The following is a 23,773-nucleotide window of genomic DNA, read 5'->3' as shown; positions in this document are numbered from 1 at the left end:
AGAAAGCTAAAAGGCTCAGTGGCCACTCTAAGGGGTCGGGGCTGCTCTCAGGTTAAGGTAAAAGGGAAGACAGGAGGACAGAAAAAATGGAGCTTACAAGGAGGCAAGCCCAGCTGTCACCTCAAAAAGGAAGAGAAGAAGAGTATGTCATTATTTTTTAAGATTTACTTATTTATTTGAAAGTCAGAGTTACACAGAGAGAAGGAGAGACAGGAGAGGGAGAGGGAGAGGGAAAGGGAGGGGGAGAGAGAAAGGGAGGGAGGTCTTGCATCCAATGGTTCTCTCCCCAATTGGCTGCAACGGCCAGAGCTGTGCTGATTAGAAGCCAGGAGCTTCTACTAGGTCTCCTAGGTTGGTGCAGGGACCCAAGGACTTGGGCCATCTTCTACTGCTTTCCCAGGCCATATCAGAGAGCTGGATCAGAAGTGGAGCAGCTGGGACTCGAACCAGCACCCATATGGGATGCCAGCACTGCAGGCGTCGGTTTTACCCACCACGCCACAGCTCCGGCCCCAAAAGTACATCATTCTAAATCATTGATTGAAACAAGATATACAACAAAGTTTGACAAAACTTTAATGTAATATTTGTACATCTTTATGGTAATGCTACAATATTTCAATAGATACATAGAGCATTAACTAATACAGTATTTTATATAACATTTAAATTTTATATTTCAATGAAAATCTCACAAGTAAGACACTAACAATATTTTACAGAGACAAAATTTAAATTTACATGTTTGTTTAGATTATATTCTTGTCCTTCGTGTTTTCACATTAATATTCCTCTTTCTTCTGATTTCTCTTATTGTGTTTAAATTACATACAAATGATTCCAATTGTTCTTCTATAAGGATTCTGCCTATTTTCTCTGGCTGTTTTTCATGACTTTATTGTAGATAAATTTTACATACAAAGCCTAAAATAAAGTTCAGATATTGGAGTCCATTAAGTGCTGACAAGTGGTCGCATCCATGTAACAACCACCCCCAGTGGAGTCCTCTCCCCAGAAAGTTTCCTTTATGTCTTGGAAAACAGTCCAACCATTGGCACTCTCATTACCATCAATCTGATTTCTATCAGTTTAAATTAGTTTGACCTGTACTGGAATGTCATAGGAACAGCATTAAACTCCGCTGTGTGGAGTGAATTCTCTAAATAGAATACCTGTAAGAAGCAGCTTCTGTATGCTCTAGAATGTGCCATTAGCTTGCTCATTCTTACTGTTAAGTAGAACATCATAAATATCACTAGTTTGTATATGCATCCACCTGTTATACCTAGTTTAATATTTCATTTATTATTTTTTGAGATAACATCTTTTAAATTTACTTTATTGCTCTACTACATAAATAGTTCAACAAATACAAAGTAGGAAGACCATAATCAAGCAGAAAAATAAGCAAAGACTATTACCCCTTATTTCCAGTTATACTACCATTTTGTGCATTACTTTAATTCTTGGTTTTCTTTTGTATTTGTGTCCTTTCTCCCTTTTCTCAAAAAAATATTAAGCCACATTTTATATGTGTCATCAAATTATGTTTCCTGTATACTATCTTAAATCCCTTTCAACCAAGCAAAGTAAGGTTATTTTGAGAGTTCTATGTTATTGGAGTAATAGTCAAACTACTGCAGTTGCTGCTGGGGATTCGTCTTTTGGCAACGCATATGTAAGTTATGTCATGCTCCTGCTTAACATAGCCCCGTGGCTGCTGTTGGCTTCGAGGGTGAAACACAGACTTCTTAGGGAAGTGCACATAGCTCTTCATGGCACGTCTCATGCAGTACTGACATGTTCATTTGAGCACATGTCTATGTTTTGACTGAAGAGTTCAGGAGAAAAATAAATTTCTTTTTGGCAGCATACTTGCCTTTCCATCAAAATTATAGCTTAAAACATTTCATTTTACAATGGCAAGTTAGGAATACTGAGTTTTGTTTTTATCAGTTTTGTTTTTGTTTTTCCTCCAATTATGCATATTGAACTCTAATTGGGCAAGAATTGGAAATGCTAAGAAGTTTATGTCATGTCATAGGAAAAGAGAACATGTACAAAAGGACAAAAGGATATTACCATCTATGATTCAACTTTCATCGCAATATATAAGTAATAAAATATTTAAAATTCTACACTCCACATATCAAACTTCTACATTAGCCACTAACTGCATGAAAAAATTAACTAAGTCCATTTCTACTTGAAATTCCTATCTTCAAAGTGGCTTTAAAGTGAAAGTGGTAAATTCTTCCAGGAAAAAAAATAAAGGACATTTTCAGGATTCAAGAGTAAACTTCCCCTCCTATTATCTACTTGATTTACTCTCTGTATGTCAAACAGAAAAGTCACAGTAAACCTTACTACAACCTCTGATCCAGGGAGATTCATTCTAAGGCCCCCAGTGGGTGCCTGGATCCTTGGATAATAACAAATGCTATATATGGTAAGTTTTTTCCTATGTATACATACATATGATAAAGTTTATTTATGTTAGGCACAGTAAGAGATTATCAACAGTAATGAATAATAGAATGAGTATAAAAATTACTGTAATAAGTTATTTAAAACTCATGAATTGTTTATTTCTAGAATTTTCCATTTAATATCTTTGGACCATTATTGGCCACAGGTAACTGAAATCAGAGAGGGCAAATCCACAGATGAGGATGGGGGATGACTTATTATGTATAAATTCTGGTAAATTCATGAAACAATGACCTGGGAAAAATAACTCTACCCTAGAAAGGACTTTCTCACCAATGACTTGAAAATAAATTCTGAGTTTTGGAATGCGATACTAAATTCCTTTGCTAAAGTGCCAAAATAGCAAGCCATTTAATTCTGCCTTACTAACAATATCAGAAAGCAGAAGCTATGCCGATGAACATTTTGTAGAGCATCTGTGGGTTGGGAGGGCCAGACTTCCTTGTAAGTCAGTTAACAGAGTTCCTAACTTGAGAAAACCCATAAGTAACACAAGCAAGGCCCTGAAACAAAGAACACAGCTGGCTTAGACCAGTATCAATGAGTACCAAGTGCACTGCTTGAAGTAACATTAAGCCTTCACAAACCTGATTTCTGGGCTGTTTGAGGCATGCTATAATGTACTTCTTATTCATTTATTTCGTTACCCAACAAGCATGTCCTCAGCCCTTTTAAGTGTGCCATAAATCCTTCTTCTGTGAAATTCTATCCCTCTGTATTTCCTGCCAGTTTATCTTCATAAATTGGCAGTCGCCAAAATTGTATGAGATGAATGCATATTGTTCTTTATCATGACACAATTTTTTGTTTGTCACATAAAGCTTAAGACAGAAAGGTGTGTCACATAAAGCTTAAAATACAATCATATATATATTCCAAACAGATTGCTAACTCATTGAGAATATGAACCTTGAAATCTAATTGTTTTGTATCTGTTACTCCATATGTAAAATCTAAACTTAACAACATTGCCACATGGAACCACAGAAAGACAGTTAACGAGATCTAATTACACTTAATTGTGTTGTGGTTAACTCCATGAAATTTTGCCCTCAACAATTCACTTTTTCACCAAGTATATCCGGAAACTGACCCCCCACCCCAGTATAATGAAACTGCTTCGCCAAAGGCCAATTAACTAACACTTATTGATATTTTCCAGTATATTTCAGTATTATAAATATTTGGAGTCTTTGCAGGATTGATGCCATGGTCTACTTCAAATCATTTTACTTGAATTCTTTTAACTTTATTTGAGAGGCAAAGGGACATAGAGAGGCATATGGAAACAGAAAGAGCTCCCCAAATGTCCAGGAAAGCAATGGCCATGGCCAAGATCTGGGAACTCAACCCAGGTCTCCCACTGCCTCCCCACTCTGAATTAGAAGGTAGTTGGAGTCTGAAGCAAGAGCCAGGAATCAAACCCTGGCACTCCAATATGGGAAACAAGTATATTCAAGACTTGGCCATATGAGCAGTTACCCTATTTTGTTCCGCATTCCTCCTTTCCTGACAATGGATCACTTGAGTTTCCCCTTTGCCACTTCTCATTCTTCGTATTTCTTGTCATTGTCTTGAAGAGCTAGCTCATCATTATGTAGTTTCAATTCTGTAGTATTCACTCTCCCTTTTTTATCCTCTCCACTAATACCTTTCACGAGAGTGGGACTCAGATAATGGCCATCCTCCTCTACCTTATCTAGCAGAATTACAACACGAATTTGTTCCAAACTGACCTCATCATCATCACTTACTCCCTTACACCTCCCACAGGAGGACCTGAGTGGCGCTACTCTCCACGTTGTGATCCAAGGAGGAAGTCACTCCCCTTTTGACCGCTGAGCATGTTCTACTGAACCTGTCCTATAAGGCCTATGTTGCTCTGTTGGTACCTTGATCAGTATAGTGAGTGGTTTCTCCTTGGGCTTCCATCTTTGCTTAGACTGTTGCCAAAGCACAATCTCATCATCCGATTGGTAAGGAAACTGCTTCTTTCCAATATGCTTTGCAACATCTACCAATACCAATAAGTAATGGGCATTTCTGCCAAAAACTATAGTTTTTTACATGTCCCTCTAATTCAGGGGTTCTCTTTATGCTTTCCACGATATACAGTGTCTCTGCTTGCCTCCTGTTTGGTGACTATGTGCTTCTGGCTTAGAAATGGAAATTAATAAAATGTCATTTATTTTATGTGTCTTGCAAGTATATCCAGAATATAAGAACATTAAGTTTAGCTGTTTGATCTACTCTTTTTAATTTTTTTTTATTTTTGAAAATTTTTATTTATGTGAAGGGAACAAATTTTATGTATTTCATATGTACAGTTTTAAGAGCATAATGATACTTCCCATTCTACCCTCCCTCACTCTGACCTGCCCTCTTCCTACCTTTCCTATTTTATTTTTAATTTTTCAATGACATACTTTTAATTTGCTTTATAATCACAAGCTTAACCCACCACTAAATAAAGAATTCAGCAAGCAGTAAGTAAAAAAACCGCTGTTCCTCAAGAGTATAGACAAAGGCTATAAACAATAATCCAATCTCAAAACATGAATTTTGCTCGTGGGTTATTTGTCTGAAGGCTCATCAAAAAGTTCAGGGAGAATTCATATCATGGAAAACTAGGTATGGATTTCAAACTGCTTTTACCAAATTAAATGTAGCTTTTAATTTCATTTTGCTGTGAACTTTTTGGAGTACCTCATGTTTCAGAATTGAATTGAATCTAAAAGCACATAGCACATTTATGGGAGGTGTTCCTATCCAGTGGCTAAATGCACAGCATACAACACTGGCCCCAGTAGACTTCTTTTAAACACATTTTGATGATTTGAAAGCCACATAAATATGTATCATTATACAGAATTCCCTAACAGTTTAGTAGGAGTTTAGTTTGAAATGGTTTGTTTTCCAGTCCAGCTATAAGATATGCAATATGTTGTTTGATTTCCCAAGCATCAGGCAGATTATTTCTGAAGTAACAGGTTAAATTTCTGGTGAGATCATGTAGTTCACACATTTGCTCAATCCTAGTTGGCCTTATCCAAAAAAAAAAAAAAAAGCATTTCTTCTCTAAATTTCCACATCAGGTTCTTTTATTTGATTAAGATTAATACTCTAAGCCAGCACCGCAGCTCACTAGGCTAATCCTCCGCCTTGTGGCGCCAGCACACCGGGTGCTAGTCCCGGTCGGGGTGCCGGATTCTGTCCCGGTTGCCCCTCTTCCAGGCCAGCTCTCTGCTGTGGCCAGGGAAGTGCAATGGAGGATGGCCCAAGTCCTTGGGCCCTGCACCCCATGGGAGACCAGGATAAGTACCTGGCTCCTGCCATCGGATCAGCGCGGTGTGCCGCCACAGTGCGCCGGCCGCGGCGGCCATTGGAGGGTGAACCAATGGCAAAGGAAGACCTTTCTCTCTGTCTCTCTCTCTCACTGTCCACTCTGCCTGTCAAAAAAAAAAAAAAAGATTAATACTCTACTGCTTACTCATATAAATACTCTTCCTACTTAATTTAAAATAGACCATCAGAACACAAACCAGTATGTACTACTCTGCATATATTGGTATATTACTTAGTATGTTCTGTTATTCATAATTATACCAAAATAATTAATACTCGCATTGTAGTCACAAATTAAAATCACAAATGGATACCTTTTTTAAGTGTTATCATTATTTTCTTAATTATTTTTTTTCTTTCTAAAACTCAGAATCGAAAAGATTGAAGGAAAGAAACTTGAAATTAGAGAATGCTTCAGGAAAATAAATTTTCTCTTCAATTAAATCTTTTGGAAACTCTATGCATAACATTTTCCAAGCCAAGCCATGGGTTGGTTTTATTGCATTTTATGCTGTGACAAAGTACCATAATTAGCACGGTGGTGTAATTTACCACTGTTTCATTAAAGCTGATTGCCTAACTACCTGGGAAGTTAACATGACTTCTTGAGTGCTTGACCTGCCTTATTTTTTTAAGCTGTAGCTATTAGTGGGAATTCAACAAAGCCATTCATTGCTGCCAGGAATCATAAATAATAATAATAACAATCCTGAAAAATGTTATCATGTAAGAAAATATGCAGCTCTGCTCTTTGCCTCTTTACCCCTTTCCATTTTTTAAGTGGTTTTGTCTTCTGATGAGACCTCAAATGATAGAACAAGTATCTGGTGTTCAGCTAAATTTTTACCAGTTTGGAAAGCTAAATTATGTTTACTTAATTTATATTGTTAGTCATTTCTCTTTTGAATGTCTTACTTGAACAAGTAAAGTATGTTAAAACAACCCAATCTTGACTTTGAGAGGCTCTGCAAGTTTTGCAAAAATAATGAAATCCACTGAAATGGCTTGAAATAGAGAGAAGGGGAAAAGTGTCAAAACCCCAAAAGCGAACAAATGGAAGTAAATTACACACTGTTATGTCACTAAGAGCAACTTCCTTCCATCTCTTTAGTCTCCGGGAAAGAGCCGTATGAAAGTACACCTTGTACTCCCCCAACTATGTAACATGACACATCAGTCAGCAAGGTACTCTATGTGAGAGTAGTAAGGTGAGCCAAGGAGAACCCATGCTTGCATAGGAGAACCAATGCTGTATCCTATCATGAAAGTAATACTCAGATCCAGAGGCAGAGCTGTCTATGTGACTCATCTCACAGGCAAGTTTGTGGTAGCGTCACTAACAAAGAAGTACATAAAGCTATTATACCCTCATCGGAAAAGAACACCCAAACACTTGTTGGAAATTCTGTGTAGGCACTTTTCATTCTGACAGAAGGATGGGTTTTATTATCTTTCATAATTCCTCTGCTACAGACTAGAATCATGTTGCACATAAAGTAACACGTTTGTTGTTGTTGCTAAAATTAAAGAGATTTTCTCTGGGAGACACCTTTGGTTAAATTTGTAATGCAGACCAAGTTTATCCTGTGATTGTAAGTTGGTTGCCAAGTTCATAAATATTAAACTTTTTTGAGTTGGTCATAAATATATATATTTAATGTTAATATTTCATCCTTTTTAGACGTTTCTGGTGCTTATGAAAACTTCTTAGGCCCTTTATCTCTTAAATTATTTTGAGCATTAGATGTTCAAAAAAAAAAAAAACAAAGTCAAGGGAAAAGTAGAAATTGTGTAATCTTGGTATTTCTGTCTCTGTATTTATAGAGATTTCAGTATTTGTGAGTGAAGGGAAACATCAAGAGAAAACGTGATTTGGGGCAAAACACACATGTTTTGGAGGAAAGCACTGACCAAATAATTGTAGTAAAAATGTTATTAACATAATTAATATTTTATAGCTAGTTAGGAAAAGAAAAAAAAGTGAAAGGAAAAACATTCAAACAGTAATCAAACCCCATCATCGTGGTCTATGCTTAAAATGGAAGGAAATTGCATGTGGATATCTCCAATAGAAAATATAGAATACCTTCCAGGGATGATTTTTAGTTGTGAGGACAAGTGAGACCCAAACAGCAGACAGAATGGTCCCAGCATGCTTGTTGCCTTTTTTTGTTTGCACAGGAGCTGTCAGTTCCAGCCTTGCAGGTAGTGGGACCCAGCGGGAAGAAGGGGCGGGACCCAGCGATGCAGCCCGAACTGAGAGCAAATTTAAATTACTGAGCCTTTTTTTCCCTTTTTTATTTTTCTACTCTGCGACAAACTGAAAAGAATCCAGCACGCTAATTTAACCACCCTGCTTCTTCTTCTTTGCCTTTAAAAAAAAAAAAAAATTGTCTCCCTGCTTTCAGGATAATTAAAAGAGAAACCTGTAAAGGCAACATTCCTGTGAGCGACTTGGTGCTGCAACGTGCTGGTAAGAAAATGAATTTAATTTTTTTATCTTTTTTTTTTTTTTTTTTTTGCTTTTCCTTTAAAAAAAAAAAAGCTGAAAGCTTTGTCTGTATAATGCAGTCCTAAGCGTGACTTCCCTGCTGTGAGGGGTTAGCATGTAATGAAAAGGTGTAATTGCCTGATAGATGACCTTCACGTCATACTTATAATGGGTAATAACAGCGTTCCTAGCTACACTGATGATGCTTCTCGTTGCAAATTGACTATTCGCCCAGATGCAACAGGGCTAAGATTGTCGCACTATGACAGTGAGTTGTTGCTGTTGTTTAGTCTAGAGTTTCAGTGTCCTGTCAGAGAGAATTCTTGACTTTGTTCAAGTGATTTCCCTGCCAGGGTATTATGGATCTTAATAGGTCCCTTAAAGACCATAACGGTTCTGCTGTTTACTCAAAAACTAAAGCAAAGCAAAGAAAAACAGGAAGCACAGTGATGAAACTTTTTTGTGGGAACATTAATTATTGCAGACTTCCTTAGTCCAGATAATAAAACAGACTAGAGTGAGGGCTCGGGAAAATTATTTTAATCCCTTTCATCTGTGAGTAGTCAGGAGTTCATTAGACAATCAACAGTGGAAAACCTACATCATTTGAGAACTCTGTCCTTGAGATACCAACTTTATTCTTTAAAAGGACAAATTTTAATTCAGTCCAATTAAATGCAACAAGTATTTCTAGATACTCTGCCTGGAACTGCTAACTAAGGATACCCTTGCTTGTTACCCTGTTGTAGGGAAGAAACTAAAACGGGATGGTATAGATTTTTAGCAAACAGCTTTTAATATCACAGAAAATATTTCAGAACACACGACAGTTGGCTATAACGATAAAGTTCTCAAGGTTAAATCTACAGCGGATGAGTCAACGTACAGCTAGTACTTCTGTGTATGTACATGTTGCCTATGTCAATTTGCAACAATGGCCAGTGTGTTTTAAATTGCATTTTAATATTATAAAGAAGAAATGAACATAGAAATCTTACCTTTGCTGGTATATCAAACATATCATTTTAGAATATATCCACATAGCAAACTTTGTGCTTATCCAGATTCTAGCCTCAGGAGCTGAAAGACACATGGAAAGGCTTCAATTTGTCAGTAATTCTGCTTGGATTTAAGTAAAGAAATCTAACACCAAGAATGTCTTTCTCTTTTCTATTTTTGCCTTTAAAAAATACATATGGAATGTCAAGAAATACATTTTCCTATTCTCCATTGTTCTCTGTAAGCTGTTCGAGTTTTTGCTAGGTTGGTTCTAAGTTGTGTTTTTCAATAGTTAAGTAGCAGTGTAATGAGGTGATTGTCAAAAAAAATGTAGTTACCAAATGTCCATTAAAATGCTTTTCTAAAGAAAAACTCTCCTATGGATATTTGAAGGTTGGATGCCATTTGCATCTTACACAGAATGCAGCATTCCATATACTGGTGACATTTGGTCCCTGGATTCTTTAGCCATTGTATCTAATTGTGTCATTTCTACATTTAACAGCTCTGAACTGCGCCACCCTTGGGTCCTCACCGATGGCCCCCAGATCACTTAAAATGTCTAAAAAGACCTCAGAACATTAGAACATGTCAATTGTTAGAATAATTTCTGCCTCTTTACAACAAGAGAAAATGCTGTGGATTTAATAGTTCATGTTTAAAATCTGTTCTTATCCACCAGTAACTGTCTATTAGCAACATTTCAGTTATAATTGGAATAAATTGTTGCCCAGTAACAAGCAACTAACTCTGTAGCGACTTTCCATAGAATCAGTGACTAGAAATAGCTACAAAGAGCTAAATGCAAGTCAAACTGCAGAACTTTTATTTCTTAATTCTGAAAAAAGGGATGTCTTTTAACCATTCCACTCAAATTCTCAAATTTTCAAAATGAAGGACTTCTACTTCACAAATTTCTAATTGACCAAAATTCTATATATGAAGTATAAACACCAATAGATCTTTGAAGATATTTCTTTCTGGCGCAAAATGAGAATAAGACAGAAGCAGCATAACCTCTCAAACCAAGAGTGTTAACAAGATTCTTGGCTAGCAACACTGTTTTATGCCATCATCTCTTGCAGAATGTAATGTAAAATTATGGGTTTCACTGTAGGATTCTGTCATTTGAACTAGTAATCAGTCCATAATTCTATAGATTGATGCAGTTAAAAAGATACTTCTCCCATTAATAAAATATTGAGTAACACTGAAATTACATTTACCCTATCCACTTCTTCAATGGATAAAGAACCAGTAATAGCCCCAAGGCCTGATACATGCATATACATAAAATCAGAAATGTCTTCTATTCTTCCCTTGCTGAAGTGCTATGACATTACAATTTCAAAAGCAAAATTCTTTAACAATAGTTCTGCATTTGCCATTAGCTCTTCTGGTGTTTGGGAATAGTTTTAACCTTATTACAACACAGGTGTTGAAATAGAAAAGACTTATGCAGCGAGTACACATTTTACAGACAGACAAATTGCATATGCTGCCTGAACGAAAACACAAGAGCCACATGAAACTCTTAGATTTGCTTTTTGTACATAGGATAGTTGACACTTGCTCAGTTCATTATAAATGTTTACTGAGTATCAACTACACAACAAGTAGTAAGTCAGAATCTATGGTAAACATTAAAATGAAAAAGCCATGCCTTGGTCATCAAAGGAATTATAATGTGGTGGAAGTTAAACTGCTAGACTAGAAAATGTATTTTGATTAAGTAGCCTATGATGAACTCAGCTTTGTGTTAGACTATTGGGATCCCCCCAAAAAATACAACCTACTGTTCCTGACCTCCTGTAGCTGGCATATTCTTCCCTTACCACATTTGCTGCAGTTCTTTTTCTAGGGCCACATGCATGTTTTCTGTTGCCTGTGTTTTAAAAAATCATTATTATCAATTTAAAAAGATAGTCTTGACACCTGTGGATTTTTTTTTAACTCTGAATAGAAAGCACTGAGCTGGCTACCAGGAGACTGAGTCGCCTGCCTACTCATCCCCTGACTTCTGGCTTAATCTTCTTAGTTCTGTTTTCCCCTCACCTTTACAAAGTGGAAGTGACCCCATGCTTAGATCCATTCTCGAGGGAGATGGGTAACTTCCAAAGAGAAGTCGGCATCAGCTATGGAACATGATGAGTTTAAACCAAGTCCAAGATAATGATCAGTTGACAGGGTACAAGTTCTAATTTCTGTGTTCATGCTGAGCTTCTATGCTTCTGCCTGTCTCTTGACTTCCTACCCGCTTTTGGCTTCATTGAAATGGCTTTGCCCACAGGTCAGTAGAGAAAAGTTGCAATGGAATAGGAAGTATATATAAAGAAAGTTATCATGGCAACTCTTAGATGTTTCCTTCCTGTGGCTCTCTCCTACCCTCACCCCATCCTCCCCAAACAGAAAATGTCTCTCCCTTTAGCCCACAGAATACAATCTGACATATTCTGTGTGGTTTCAAAAGAAGCACTTGAGTAACTCAATGAGTTCTCATTGTGATAAACACCTGTGAAACCACCACAGCAAACAAAATGGAGAAAATCTCCATCCATACAGAAGTTTCCTTGGGTCCCTGTGGATTTGACATTTACCTTCACACCTAGACTTTAAGCAACCATTGATTTGCTGTCTGTCACTATAGATGAATCTATATTTTATTGAATGTTAGATAAATTGAGTCATACAATATGAACACCTTTGTATCTGGTTTCTTCCACTGAGCATAATATTTTTTGAGATTCAAACTTCTCGTTTATGCATTGTCTTATTGCAGAGCAGTACCACATTTTACAGACAGATCACATTTTGTTCATCCATTCACCTACTGATGGACACTTGAGTAATGTCCACTTGGGAGCTATAAAGAACAAAACTGTGTGAGCATTCATATGCAAGTCTTTATGTAAGCATAGGCATTCACTGTTTTCAAGTAAATATTTAGAAGTAAAAATATGGGTGGATATATGGGGGTCGGTCTTCAAAGAGTGTATGGAAAATGCATACTATGAAAAAACTATACATGATCTTCGAAGTATTTAGCACCAAAATAAACTTCTAATTTCATTTTTTCATGCATTTATTGAAATATATTTGTTTATTTAATTGTATAGGGAAAAAATCAAGCAATTTTCCAAAATGGTTGTAAAGTCCTATCCTTCTACCAGCCATATCTGAGAGTTCCAGTAGCTATAAAATTTTGCCAGCAGTCGGTATTATATCTTTTCTGCTACAATTATTCCAATACATGTATGTGTATGTGGTGGTAGTTCTCTGTGATTTTAATTAGCATTACATTTAGAACTAGTGTTATTGAGCATTTACAAGTGCTTGTTGGCTTATTGTAAAATATCTGTTTAACACTTTTGTCTAGTTTTTTATTATTAATGTTATTATGGTCTGCTCTATGCTTCCTCTTAATATTAAGTTGTAGCTTTTTCTGTATTCTGGGGAAGATTTCTTTTCAGATAGCTACACAGAAAATATGTTTTCCCAGTATGTGGCTTGTCCTCTCATGCTTTATTTAATGATGACTTTCAAAGAGAAATTTTTTTATTTGGATTAATTAAAATAACTAAGATACCACAATAACCAACATAATTTGAATTCTTTGATGGTTCACACTTTCTATTCTCTCAAAAAAACCTCTGTCCACTTGAAACCAACAAGATGTTTCCTGTACATTTTGTACATTTTATAATTTCAGTTGTCACATGTAGATCTATGATGTACTTTGAGTTAATTTTTATGTTTGATTATGAAAGTAAAATCAAGGTTGACCTTTGTTCATATAGATAGTCAATTATGCCAGCACCATCGCTAAAAAAAAAAGAAAAGAAAACGTAAAACAAAACAAAACCCACACTTGTCTCTCTCATTTTATTACCTTAGACCATTCAGCAAAAAAGCAACTGATATGTGTGTTGCCTGTTTCCTATAATCTCTATTCTGTATCATTCATTTAAATGTCAGTTCTTCAATTAATTCCATACCATACTGATCACCTATTTCATAGTGAGTCTTGAAAGCAGATAGTGTAACTTGTCCAACTTTAAGCTTATTTTTAAAAACTGCTTTGACTGTTCAGTTTTTGTTTTCATATAAATTCTAAAATTAGTCTATAAACTTTTACCTCAGTAGACAGTGCTGAAATTCTTACTATAGGTGCATTGACTATGTGTTTTGACTTATAGAGCTGACATTTTAACGATACTGAATCCTCCATATATAAACAATTATTTTCCTTTTCTCCACTTACTGAGTTGTTCTTTCGCTTCTGTCAGCAATGGATTATAGTCTTTAGTGTACATGTATTCTACCATTTTTACTTATACCTAAAAAAATTGTTGTTGATGTTATATAAGTGGAATTGTGCTTCTTATTTCATTCTCCAAGTGGTTGTGGCAATTATATATAAATGCAAGCACAACTGATGTTTGATACTCCCCTCCTATACTACGGTATTGAGAAATTCAGTTATTAGTTCTAGTTGGGTCCTTTGTAATATATATTTATTAGGATTTTCTAAATAAATACTCTTTTGTTGAAACACTTCCTCCTTCCCAATCTTTATCTGTATTTTTTTTCTTAGCTGCCTGAAATTTCTAAGACTTCCAACAAATTGTTAAATAGAAATTGTGAAAGTGAGCATACTTGACTCATCTTAAGTCTCAGGAGAAGGACATTTAATCCCTCACCGTAGAATATGAGGGGTTTCATAAAAACACTTTATCACATAAAAGACGTTGCTATCATTCCTTGTTTCTGAGACTTTTCAAAACGACAGAATGTTGTCTTTGCATGTGCTGAGGATCTAACACACTAATATTTTCATACGGATTTTTGTATATGTGTTCATGAGAGATACTGAGGTGATTTATTTTTCCTATAATACCTTTGACTGATGTGGTATTGGGGTAATACTAGTCTAAGAGTTTGGGAAAGATTTTCCTTTCTCTTCTATTTCATGAAAGATTTTTTGTAGGATTAATATTCTTTTTCTTCTTTAAAATTTGGTGGAATTTACCAAGAAGATGTTTGGTCCTGGAGTTTTCTATGTAGGAATTGTTTTAATTTAAAAAATCGGTTTTACTAGTACCTAAGGGGCTGTTTAAATTTTTCTCTCATACAAGATATGCTCATTTATGTTATTCAAAGAATTTATATATTTCAACTGATTTGTCATAAGCACTGCCTTACAATGTTCATCAAATTCTCTAATCCTTTCCATGGTGTAGGATCTGTAGTAGTATCTCATCTATTCTTCATATTATTAATTTGTGTCTTCTATCTCTATCTTTAATCATTCTATTACTTTTCTCTTATAGAAAATTGCCACAGACTTTGTGGCTTAAACAATACAGTTTTATTATTTTATAGTTCTGTAGCTTAAGAAGTCTTTCATAGGGCCAGCGCTGCAGTTCACTAGGCTAATCCTCCGCCTTGCGGCGCCGGCACACCAGGTTCTAGTCCCGGTTGGGGGGCCGGATTCTGTCCCAGTTGCCCCTCTTCCAGGCGAGCTCTCTGCTATGGCCCGGGAGTGCAGTGGAGGATGGCCCAAGTACTTGAGCCCTGCACCCCATGGGAGACCAGGATAAGTACCTGGCTCCTGCCATCGGATCAGCGCGGTATGCCGGCCACAGTGCGCCAGCCGCGGCGGCCATTGGAGGGTGAACCAGTGGCAAAGGAAGACCTTTCTCTCTGTCTCTCTCTCTCACTGTCCACTTTGCCTGTCAAAAAAAAAAAAAAAAAAAAAGTCTTTCATAGGTCTCACCAGACTAAAATTGCAGTGTCAGCAAGGCCACATTCCTTTCAGGAAACTCTGAGTGTATCATTTCCTTGCAGTTAAGAGTAAGATCCCTGTTCTTTCTTGCCGAGGAACAGGTAAGGGCCATTCCCAGCTTCTAAAGGTCACTCAAGTGGCTGACATTGTGTCATAGTGGGTAAAGCTGAAGCCTGCAATATTGGCATCCCCTATGGGCAACAGTTCATGTCCCAGCCGTTCCACTTCCAATCCAGGTTCCTGCTAATGGCCTGAGAAAAGAAGCGGAAAATGATCCAAATACTTGTATCCCTGCATCCACACGGGAGACCCAGATGAATTTTCTGGCATTGACCTGGCCAAGATGATATCTCTGTCTCACTCTCTCTCTCTTTCTATCCCTCTTCCTCTCCCCACCCCTCCCCCATAATTCTGCATTTCAAATAAATAAATACATACTTTTAAAATAATAGAAAATAAAGGACACACAATTTCCTTGACTTGGGGACTTTCTCATCAATCTTCAGAGTCAACAATAATGGATCAAGTCTGTCTCACACCTCAAATATCCCTTCTTGGGACCAGCATTTGGCCTAGAAGTTAAGACAACAAGTATGCCTGCATTCCAGATCAGAATGTATGGGCTTGGTAGTTACCTCTGGGTTCTGAATTTAGCTTCCTGCTAATGCAAATCTTTGTGGAAAGCAGCAATGGTCTAAGAAATTGAGTTCCAGCTACCCACATGAGAGACCCGGGTTGAGATTCTGAGTCCTGGCTTTGGCCTGCAAGGTCCCAGCAATTGTGGGTATTTGGAGAATGAACCAACAGCTCTGTCTGGGTATCTGTCTTTCTGCCTCTCAAATTTTCAAAATAGTTTTTTAATCCTTTCCTTTTTCTTCTATCTTTTATCTTAAACCCAACTAGGAAAGTTCTCTACTTTTAAGTACTCATGTGATTAACCTGGGTCCACCAGATGCTTCAGGATAGTCTCCTTATCTCAAGAACCATGCCATTAATAAGACATGCCAAGTTTCTTTAACCAGAGAGACAGAGAGGTCTTCCATCCACTGGTTCACTCTCCAATTGTCCCCAAAGGCCAGAGCTGCACCAATCCAAAGCCAGGAGCTTCCTCTGGGTCTCCCACAGGGGTGCAGGGGCCCAAGCACTTGGGCCATCTTCTACTGCTTTCCCAGGCCATAGCAGAGAGCTGGATCAGAAGTGGAGCAGCCAGGACCTGAACTGACACCCATATGAGATGCCAGCACTGCAGGCTGTGGCTTTACCCGCTATACCACAGCTCCGGCCCCAAGATCTTTTTTCATATATTGTCCCACCACATGGCTTATCTTGGTGAAAAACTTATTTCAGATAGTGTTCTATAATTGTCTTTTATTTCTTTTTATGTTGGTGGTGTCTTTATGATCCTTTTTTTAATGCTGTGTTATCTTTAATTAAGTTACAACATGTCACCTAGAGATGATTTCATCCATTGCTCTGTGTGACAGCCAGTCTCTTGTCTCTCTTCTGCAATGGCGAAGCAGATTCCATTTCCTAGAGGAAGAGAACCCATTGTTTGTTGACTTTGCCAGTAGTGAAAACAGTGGAGTAGCAAGCGGCAAAGCTATTGCCATTGGCATCTTCTACATAAACCACATCAAGAGAGCCAAGATGTCTCTCTCTGTTGATGATCACATCAATTCTTCCCAGGTTATCACCTCCAGTCACCATGCACAGGGTACCAGTGTCAAGTTTGATAGAATGAATAATCTTGCCAATCTCCCAATCGGTCTGAATGGTATCATTCATCTTGAATGAGGAGACCAGGGTAGCAAATAGTATGGACATCATGGATCCGCAAGATCCCCCAATCCCTAGATGAGAGATTCCTTTTGTACTCACAAAGATCTTTCTCACTATGCACAGCTTGTACTTGGTCTCCTCAGGTATAACATGACCTCGGTGAGTCTTAGTGCTGTGGTTCTCTGGTTTTTTGTTTGTTTGTTTCTTCAGAAAATATCAATTGATCAGTTGATTGGTTTAAAAGACAGAGTGACAGAGATAGAGTGAGAGAGACAGAGATCTTCCATATTACTGGTTCACCCCCGAAGATGCCCACAACAGTCATGGCTGGGCTAGGCCAAAGCCAAGAACCAGGAACTCCATCCAAGTCTTCCATGTGGCTGGCGGAAATCCAAGTACTTGGACCATGATCTGCTGCTTCTTAAATGCATTAGCAGAAAGCTGCACCAGAAACAGTGTTGGAACTAGATCCCAGGCATTCCAATATGGGATGTGTGTATCCCAAACAGTAGCTTAACCCACTATATCTCGCATTTTCTTTTTGAAAGTAAGTAACTTTCTGAAAGTGGTGTAAAACCTCCATTCTGGATTATAGACTATCTATTTTCCCATTGAGTTCTCAGATTTTGCTCCAAATATTTTGAAACTCTGTTATTAGAGTTATTGGCATTTATAATTGTTGCCTGTTAACTGCTATAAATAACTTTTTTCACTCTGAATCTCTCTTTTCTTTAGTAGTATTCTACTTTGGTTGGGTTGCCTTTTCTTCTTTTGTATTAACCAAAACTTTTTGAAAATTCCATTTCAATGTCCTTATTGCCTTTCTAATTATATCTTTCTACATTTTTTTCCATGATTGTTTAAGAAATCACAATCTGCATTGTAAACTTAATCCAATCTACTCAGAATTAATTATATTGACACTACAACATTATAATTCCATTTATCTTCCTTTGAGCTACCATTTTCTAATGTAGTACTTAACTCATCAATAAGTTGTTTTATTTGTTTGTTTTAAACAAACATTTCTCTTATAAAGATTTTAAGAAAGGAAATTCACCCTTTTTAATTACTTTGAATGCAATTTTCCTGACAGTGAATTTTCTTTTCCACTTAAAATGATTTAATTGCATCTTTATGTTTTTAGGAAAGCTTCACTAAACATAGAATTCATTATTAATAACTTCCTTTGTTCTTGACACAACTTACATTTTCTCATTCCACTATCATCTATCATTCATAATTTCTTGGAAAAAGTTAGAAGAAACGCCAAGCATTCTTCACATGTAATTAATGTTTATGTCCTCTGAAGCTATGTTCAAAATTTTGTTAGCTAAGTTTGTATTTCAGCAGTCTAACTGCAGGATTTTAGAGAATCTTTTTTCTGTTTTTAAATCCTGCTTGAACTTCATTATGTTTCCTGGATCTCAATTTAATGGTTTTTTTTTTTTTTTTTTTTTTTTTTTTGGCAACTGTAGGGAAATTTCTACCAATATTTATTTTAAGATAAGTATTGTAGTTCAATTCTCCTCCTCTTTTTCTTTAGGAGCTCCAGTAACATATAATAGCCTGAATGACATTCTTCCATGGGCCTTTGAGGTTCCACTCATTTTCTTTTAAGTTGTTTTCTCTCTGTTCTTCAAATTAGATAATTAATATTGACATATTTTCAGGCTTAGTGATGCTTTATTCCACCATCTTCAATCTATCATTGCCCCCATCCAATGAACCTTTGTAAAGTTTATTGAATTTTTCAGTTCTTTAAATTCTGTGTTTTTCCATAGCTTCCTTTCTCTTTCAAGATTCTCTTAAGTTTTTACTCATTGCACCATACTTTCTTTAGTTCCTTGAACATATGATAATTGCTGCTGTAAAGTTTTTTTTTTTTTTTTGTCTATTAGATGCAACACCTGGTTCTGTTTACAGTTTTTGTTGATTGTCTTTGCTCCTGTTGATGAGTCACAGTTTCCTGTTTCTCTGTATATATTCTTTTTGTTTATAAATTGGACATTGAGGATAATCCATTGTCATGAAAGTGGATTCTGTAGTGGTATGAAAATTGTTGCTGTTTCATTCCCATATTCAATTAATTTGTCTGACATGACTACAATATTTGTCTTCTCTGTGCTACATCTAACATCTCTGCTCTGTTCTTGCAGCTTCTAATCTACAGTTTTCTGTTGTCTATGGTTTACACAGTCATAAAATTCATTCAGCTTAAAAAGTAGCAAAATTATATATCTTGTCCCATTCCTATTTTATCTTTCTAATATAAAGCTTTTCTGACCTCATTCTGCTTTGTTGCTGGGCACTATACAAAATAATTTCAAGTATTTCATGGAAAAATAAAATTAAAACATAAGTTTATTTTTGTTGCAAAAAATATTTTGAAACCTACACATCATTTTTTCCTTAATGCACTCTTTCTCTGAACTTTTTGAAGACCCCTCGCAGAATTTCCCCTCTCCATGAACAGTTTGTCTGTCAGCCAGATGCTGTGAGATTTCAGTTTTGTTCCTCTGCAGTTTTCTTGCTTTCAGAATTTCATCTTCATATCCCCAGCTGCTTTGTCAGCCTTGGACCCTGATTTATCTGTCAACATCTGCTGATAAGTCTGTGTTTTTCCACCACCATTTCCATGGCCACAGCCATGGGAATTTACAAATACTAATATCATAAACTCATGATTCTTATCCTTTAAAACTGTGATTTGTTGAAGAATAAACTCCCCAAGCTTTTATCTACTTTTAAACACATGCAGTGTCTTAAAATTATTAGGGTCTTTTTGTATTCTATCTGATTTCTATAACTTTCCTCTGTGGAAGTGTTCACACAACACATAATCCCTCCACCATTACTGTAATTTCCTTTTGTAGGCTTAAAGATATATTTCTGTATCTGCTATGCCCCAGGAACTATTTAAAAACTGAGAAACAAGTTACTCCAAGTCAAACCCTTGATGTTTTCTTGGATATAATTTCCTTCTTTTTCATTTTTTTAATTATATAAGATTAACAAATTGCATGTATTTTATATGTACAGATTTAGGAACATAACGATACTCCCTACCCTGCCCTCCCTCCTACCTATACTCCCACCCTCCCTCTTCCTTCCTTTATTACACTTTACTTTAGTTTTTACATTGACATACTTTCAGTTTATTTTATAATCATAAACTTAATCTATTAAGTAAAGAATTCATCAGAAAGTAAGAAGAAAACAACACTGTTCCTCAACAGTAGAGAAAAGGGCCGTAAACAATAGTCAAATCTAAAATGTCAATTTAGCTCATATCCATTACATTTTTTGTACTCTCTTAGTTGCCACAGATTAGGAAAACATATATTTGTCTTTGGGGGACTGACTTGTTTCACTAAGTATAATGGTTTCTAATTGCATCTATTTTTATTGCAAAAGACAGGATTTATTCTGTTTTATAGCTGAGTAGTATTTCATAGAATATACATATTACATTTTCTTTATTCAGTCATCATTTGATGGACATCTGTGTTGATTCCTTACCTTAGCTGTTATGAATTGAGCTACAATAAACAGTTGGGTGCAGATAACTCATTCATATGATTATTTCATTTTTTAGGGTAATTTTCTAGGAGTGGGATGGCTGGGTCATATGGTACATCTATATTCTGATTTCTGATGAATCTCAATACTGTCTTCCACAATGGCTGTACTGGTTTACATTCCTATCAACAATGTATTAAAGTAAAATTTCCCCCACATTTTTGCCAGCATTCTAACTGGAATAAGGTAAAATGTCATTGTGGTTTGATTTAGATTTCCCTGATGGCTAGTGATTCTGAGTATTTTTTCATGTGTCTGTTGGACATTTGAATTTCATCTTTCAAAAATGCATGTTCAAGTCCTTTATCCATTTCTTAACTGGATGGTTTGTTTTGTTGTTATTGAATTTCTTGAGTTCTTTATAAATTCTGGGTATTAATAATGTATTGTTTGCATAGTTTGCAAATATTTTCTCCCATTCTGTTGAATACCTCTTCACTTTGTTGGCCAATTCTTTTGCAGTGCAGAAGCTTCTAAGAATGGTATAATCCCATTTGTCTATTTTGGCTTTAATTGTCTGAGCTTCTGTGGTCTTTTCCAAAAAGTTTTTGCCAATGCCAGTGTCTTGAAGAGTTTCCCCAATGTTCTTCTCTAGTAATTTGATTGCACCAGGTTGTAGATTAAGATCCTTGATCTATTTTGAGTTGATTTTTGTATAAAGTATAAAATAGGGGGTCTTGTTTCATTCTTATCCACACAGAGATCCAATTTTCCTAGGACCATTTGTTGAAGAGACTGTCCTTCTCCAGGGATTGATTTTAGCTCCTTTGTCAAAGATTAGTTGATTGTACATGTGTGGAATGATTTCTGGAGTTTCTGCTCTGTTCCATTGGTCTATATGTCTGTTTGCCTTCTGGTTATTACTACATGGTTAACACCTTTATGTCTCACAGACTTATTTTAAGAATGGGAAGATTAATGACAAGATTTCATTTTACTAATCCAATAATTTAAGCTTCTCTGTGAGCTAACCAGAGATTCTAGTGATGATTTACCTGTTAACTTTGCACAGAGACTAGTTAGTTAGATCATCAGTTGTTCATTCATATTCAACTCAAGCCCCAAACAGTAGCCAGCAGGAGAAAGTAATCATCACTGAAAGAAACTGAGCAATCCTCATGGCCATTTGTTATTTTTTCTCCCCAAAATAAATGTTATTTGCAATGATAACTAGCAAAGAAATGTGAAAATATCCATGGGAGAGTATAAACAGTTCATCTTCTGTTTGTGAGAATCTTTGTCACAACAAATATGCTTTCCATTGCAGTCGAGTGCTGTTATGGGTTGAATTGTGTGTGTGTGTGTGTGTGTGTGAGAGAGAGAGAGAGAGAGAGAGAGATCTGTCTTAATCCCCATTATCTCACCATATGAACTTTTTGAAATAAGGTCATTGCAGATATAATTAGTTGAGACCCTACTAAACTAATGTAAGCTCCTATTCCAGTCTAACCAGTATTCTTAATATGCTAGCCACATGAAGATAGATACATGTGGGGTCAGCATTGTGGCACAGTGCGTTAAGATTCTGCCTGCAACGCTGACATCTCATATGGGTGCCTGTTCAACCCAGCTGCTCCACTTCTGATCCAGATCCCTGCTAATGCTCCTGGGAAAGCAGAAGATGGCCCAAGTTCTTGAGCCACTGCACCCACATGGGAGTCCCATATGGAGTTTCAGGCCCCCATCTTTAGCCTGCCCAGCAATGGCTGTTGTGTCTATTTGGGGAGTGAACCAGCAGATCGAAAATCTATGTCTCCCCTCTCCCCCTCTCTCTCTTTGTAACTTTGCCTCTTAAATAAATAAATCTTTTGTTTAAAAAAAATAAGAAAGATACACATGGGAGATCTCTTGTGACACTGAAGGCAGTGATTAGAATTACACAGTTGCTAAAGATTTTCAGCAAACCCCAAGAATCTAGAAAGACACAAGAAAGAGGTCTCAGAAAGAGCATAGGTCTACCAATGCTTTTAATTTGATCTGGCCTCCAAAATTTTGATACAAAATTTTTCATTATTTTAAGCCACCCCATTTGGGTATATTTTACAATTGCCCTAGGAAACTAATAAAAGTACTGTGGTTATATATGCACTCACAGCTTTTAGTAAGGACCTAGAAAACTCTGGGATTAAGAACATAAAGCAAAACCTTGCTTAACATGGTTTAAGCCACCATGTGTGCCAAGGATATTTTGTTGTTCTTGTTGAGTTATTTATTGATGCAATAGTTATACTTACAGTAAATCATCATACTTATTATACAGATCAAAGAGTGTAATCATTCAGTCATGGAAGGGAAATTTGAACATCTATTATGCTATATTATCTGTCCAGAGTCACATACTTATCTCTTAAAGAGGTGGCAGGAAAAAGAAGCATGCCATTTTTCTTTCCTAATTTGTTTTCCAAGCCACATCTGAGCCACTGAATGTTAACATTGATTCTTAACAATAAAAAACTTCAACATGAGAAAGGACAAGCATTCTGAACCAAGAGAATCCAGGGATTATGTTTTACAGACACATTCATAATTCTGCTATATTCTAATAGGTAGTCAAAGAAGGCCTGATGTTCAACATCACAAGTCAATTATTGGCAAACTAGTTCAAGTGCTTGTGCTTGGCCATTCAAAGAGAAAGTACAGCAGAAAAGTAATTTTCTGATTCCAGATAAACTTGTCAGGGTAGCATCATTATTTAGGAAGAAAGAAAAATACAATTATATAATTTGAGGACCTCTTTCTCAGCAACGAATGTAATCAACAAATTGGTAAAAGAGTATGGAATACATTGTGCAGTAATTAAAATATTTTGCTCCCTTACTCATATGCTCAATATCTGCTATCCTCAAAGGAAATTTCAGGTTAACAAGAAATGCTCCTGACTATTTAACACTTTCTTCAGACCTTCTCTGCACTTTTTTTTTTCTGCATAAAAGCTTAACTTTTAAATAATAAACCCTTAAACTCCCAATTTTGAGCAATTAAGATCATGGAGTGCCTTTTTCTTTGAGTGGATAGACATTTTCTTCCTTTTCTTCTTTTGTAATGCCACATTTAAACTGTTTAGGTCTTTCTTTTGTAGTGGTTGTTGACAATTTTCCTTTTTATTTTGTATACCGTTGTTTCTGAGTCACTTTGGCACCTGGTTCCTCTAAAGTTAACCATAGATTGCTGCTTCCCACCATGGAGATTGCTGAGTTTTTGTTCTCTTGATTATCCATTCCAGTGCAGAGTGTTGGCTAATGCAGATTAGTAAGGAGCACTTGACAATAACTTGGGATGGTGCCTCAAACTCAAGAACCATG

At 36.4% G+C, this 23,773-nt stretch overlaps 1 protein-coding gene and 1 pseudogene across 2 annotated transcripts in view; one reads left to right on the top strand and one right to left on the bottom strand.

Annotated features, from left to right (window-relative positions):
• Positions 1-23,773, bottom strand: part of LOC100341548 (rab GDP dissociation inhibitor beta-like) — a 201,749-nt pseudogene that overhangs the window by 1,318 nt on the left and 176,658 nt on the right.
• CELF2 (CUGBP Elav-like family member 2) overlaps positions 8,070-23,773 on the top strand; it is a 931,997-nt gene continuing 916,293 nt past the window's right edge. For both annotated transcript variants that reach the window (XM_051820872.2, XM_051820873.2), the window contains exon 1: positions 8,070-8,308. The gene's annotated coding sequence lies outside the window, so the exon portion shown is untranslated. The remainder of the gene's footprint in view (positions 8,309-23,773) is intronic.

This window comes from Oryctolagus cuniculus, chromosome 13 (assembly GCF_964237555.1).
Source record: "Oryctolagus cuniculus chromosome 13, mOryCun1.1, whole genome shotgun sequence".
In the NCBI taxonomy this organism is placed as follows: domain Eukaryota; kingdom Metazoa; phylum Chordata; class Mammalia; order Lagomorpha; family Leporidae; genus Oryctolagus; species Oryctolagus cuniculus.
The sequence above is the reverse complement of the archived record's forward strand: the minus strand, read 5'-3'. Positions and strand labels throughout refer to the sequence as shown.